The sequence below is a fragment of the Gigantopelta aegis genome, unplaced genomic scaffold (genome assembly GCF_016097555.1).
Source record: "Gigantopelta aegis isolate Gae_Host unplaced genomic scaffold, Gae_host_genome ctg3073_pilon_pilon:::debris, whole genome shotgun sequence".
Classification (NCBI taxonomy): Eukaryota; Metazoa; Mollusca; class Gastropoda; order Neomphalida; family Peltospiridae; genus Gigantopelta; species Gigantopelta aegis.
Window position 1 is genome coordinate 33495 of NW_024533165.1, and position 4214 is coordinate 37708.

General features: G+C 36.5%; 1 pseudogene; it reads left to right on the forward strand.

Annotated features, from left to right (window-relative positions):
• The first annotated feature begins 2672 nt into the window (after nucleotides 1-2672).
• On the forward strand, nucleotides 2673-3498 carry LOC121391899 (annotated as a pseudogene).
• Nucleotides 3499-4214: the final 716 nt, after the last annotated feature.

Here is a 4214-nt window from a genome sequence, read left to right on the forward strand (position 1 = left end):
AGATGTGTATATTTTTGTCAGTCCATTATCAGTGGGGCTTGAGGAGATACAGCATGGCTATATGAATTGGTTTCGACTGGTGCAATGGTGAATACTTTGGTAAGGGTAACACCTTCCAATATTCTTTACTTGAAGCTACCTTTTTTATTGTCCATATTGGTTGTATCAATATATTTGTAAGCTTTGAGGAATCTTTTCCAAGGCATAAATACAATCATTTTTGTATCAATCCTGTTGGTGGTGTATTTTGGGTTCCAAAAGCCAATGAAAGAAGACATCAACTTCCTACAACATTATGGTCTCTTTTTCGTAGCTTATCCAAACAATCAGAGATAGTATTTGGGAAATGAGTCATAAGCTATCCAAGAGTCTCAAGATGTCAATTTCAATTCTGATGCTAAGGACAATACCTTTGGTATTCACAAAGCTATGCTCGCAGATGCAGAGCCCATTATGAGGCACTTAGTGTTGGATACTGGGACACTTCCTGAATCAATAAACACCGTCAATCTTTTGCACCTGAATTCTCAGTCAGACCCACTAACAATCCAAGAAAACTACTACTACCAAAAGGCCATTGTCTCCTCTTGCATTCCAATTATGTACGAGGTTCAAAAGAAGGCTCATCATTTTTTGTAGCTGTAGGAAGAAGTGGAAAGTATCCCATTGATAAGCCATATGTTATATGGCATTTTTATAGTCCACGTAGTCATCTCAATTGTGGAGCTTCTTTTCAGTTAAAACTCTAAATATAACAAATTTTCTTGTTAATGATGATCCAACCCTTTTTACTCACCAGAAAGGAATGTCACATGTACATACAGCCAAAGAAAGAATGCCACAAATTTGAAAGATCTCCTTAAAGAAAAAGGCTTCAGTAGCATAAAATCATTATTATATCGTCTCAAGTCAGCTGTTAACAGAGGAAGGTAAGCACCTTTGTGTCATTGTGAACAATGGATGGATAAAGGATGGATCATTTGTACAAGTGACATTACTTTTATCTAACAAAATTTTACTTTTTCTTTTTTAGAGATATACCTCCATTTGATACAAAGTGTCATAGTGACAGAAAGTGTTGGTTTTGTCGTTATCTTTGTCAAATTGCTGTATCAAGCCATTTGCTATGGAAGAGTATCAAATACTCCACAAGGAATAGCCTACCTCTGCAATGAACATTGTCAAAAATTAACTCCAGAAAAGTTTGGATCTCAACAGTTCATTGTCATCACAGCAAGTCACATCTCAACAGAAGATATCTCCATTCATTGTGGTCCTATCAGTCCACTTCACAGAGAACTTTCTCATGTCTATCTTCGACTGTTGAATCAAAACAATTTTCCTTGTGAGATGGAAGTGGCTCTTTGCATTGGAGATGGAACAGAAGGTTGTCCTCCAAATCGACCTTACATTGTTTTCTATTCACATCATTTGTTTCATCAGTTTTTTGCTGAATTCTTTGTTAATACTGAGCTATTAGCAGAAGAACCATTGCCTCAGGTTCTAATGAAACTTCATGGAATGCCATTCTACAACTTAATGATGCTCAAGCAATAGAAAGTGCTTTGAAAAAATGTGATGTATTAGAAGAAGTCTTACAGAAATATTTGAAACTACTCAGTATTGTGTAACTTAATTATTATAATATTAGAACTCTTAGGACTTTTTAATAATGAGGAATTGTAAATTTCTACAATTAATATGTTAGTGTGTATCTTCATAGAATTAAGTACTTTTGTTTTGTTTCTTCTCGTAGTATGAAGGGTGGGGTAATAACATACGCGATTTTAACCCTAACTAATTAAATATGGCTACCGCAACTAGGAAGCGTAACCTGTCAGAAGAACCGAGAGAAGATGGCTGGGAGGACCGCAAGGATTATATGGTCATTAAAGAAGAAAACTGCGTGACCAGTTAGAAGAGCTAGGAGCTCAAAAGTCAGACATTTTTAATGAAGTAACTATTTATGTTAATGGTTACACTGACCCAGATGCTGACGAACTCAGAGAAATGATTCACACAATGGAGGACATTATGAGTATGCCCCTTCTTCGCGTGTTACTCATGTGATAGCCACAAATCTTCAGCAGCAGCAAAAATAAAAAAACCTTTCAGAGGCGAGTATCGTTTGTAAGCCACAATGGATTACTGATAGTATAAAGCTGGTCTAATGTTACCAATAAAAAACTATGAACTTTACAACACTTCTTTGAAAGGCCAGAAAGAAATCAATTTCAAGGCAGCCAATAAAACATCATTGGATTTGTCTACTACTACACAGAATGTTGGCATGAGTGACTTACCCCAATCAAAAGATTTTGTTAGTGAGTTTTATAGTCATTCACGATTACACTATCTTTCGACTTGGAGTGCTGAGCTTAAAGAGTTTACGAGTAAAATGCTACCTCAATCAAAACGTAAAATCCCTCTAGTACCATCTGGAGAAGGCCTTCGAAGTAAAGGTGTACGAGCAATATGTCAGTCACATGATGTTGATTGCTTCTTTGTGTCTGTAAGTATTCGGGATACCCCTCATCTCAAGGAAAACCTGTTGCAGTAACTCATGCAAAAAAGGTGAGACACAGCCTCAGTCTTCTAACCTTTCTATTGACTTGCACAGTCAACAATCTGATATTGCATCATGTAGTTATGAAGCACGTGAATATGGTATTAAAAATGGTATGTCAGTTGGCGAAGCTATAAGACGCTGTCCTAATTTAGTTCTTGTTCCTTATGAATTTGAAAAGTATCGTCAAGTGTCTCAGTCCCTCTATGAGGTCAATGATTAGTTATAGTCATTTAGTACAAGCTGTTAGCTGTGATGAGCATTTGTTGAATTGACAGATTATGCAAAGGATTTTGACCATGTTCAAGAAATTGTCAAACAGCTGAGAATGGAAGTTGAAGAGAAGACGAACTGTACAGTGTCTGCAGGAATTTTCTTATAATATGCTGTTAGCTCGTATGGGCAACTCGTAAAGCTAAACCAAATGGACAGTTTTATTTACATGAGGAAGAAGTAAGTGAGTATTTAGCCAGTCAACCTCTTAGCTGTTTGCCAGGAGTTGGGTGGTCTCTTAGTCACCAACTTGAGGAGTTAGGTGTAACAACCTGTGGTCAACTTTTGGAGCTATCTCTGACTAAGTTACAAGATAACTTTGGTACAAAGACTGGAGAGATGTTGTATTACTTTTTCACGTGTATTGATCATCGGGATTTACGGCTAAAAAAGGAACGTAAATCCATTTCTGTGGAAATTAATTATGGTATGCGTTTCACTCTTTTATCAGAGCAGAGACACTCTTACAACAGTTGGCAAAAGAACTTCATGACAGAGCTGAAGATGCTTGTGTCAAAGGTACATCTGTATGTTTGAAGATGAAGATTCGCAAATCAATAGCACCTATGGAAACTCGTAAATATCTCGGCCATGGTTCATGTGATAATATATCTCGTTCATCCCAGCTACTTTACCGACCAACAGTTCAGATGAAATAAATCGAATTTGTTGTCGTTTGTTAAAAAAAACTTAATCCATCAGCAGCTGATATTAGAGGAATGGGTATACAATTAACTCGATTAGTCTCCACAGTCGAGGGTAGTCCCTGTAAAGGAAATTCTGGCATGTCAGATATCAGGTCATTGATGACTGGCCAAACAAGTGAATTAAATTTAAAGAATGATTCTGGAGCAACAGTGAGTACAACTGACTTTAAGGATGGAGGAGATCAATGCAATGACGGTGATAGTCTTGATAAAGTCACTCCTATTAGACTACCTCCAGCATCACAATTAGATCAAAGTGTGTTATTAGCTCTTCCACATGAGTTACAAGAAAAAGTCTTCGAAGGTTATAGTAACAAACAACAACAACAAAACAGCCAATCGAATTGGATTCTCAAAACATATCACCTCCATTGTTCCAAGTCTATTAGACTTGTTGGTAGAAACCAAGAAGAATTTATGTGTGATCTACGAATTAAAATTAAGGAGTGGGTGCTTCAATATCCAACAGGTCCTATTTCAAGTGACTCTGAGTATTTTTGTGAGTTTTTGACTAAGTTATGTTCTGAGAACCTTGAAGTGACAGATTTAGCATTGAAATGTTTACGTAGAACTGTTGTTAGTACTAATCACCCACAATGGATTAAAGAGTTTGAAACATTGCTATCAACTGCACAGACTTTAATATATAAGAAATATAAAGGGAAATT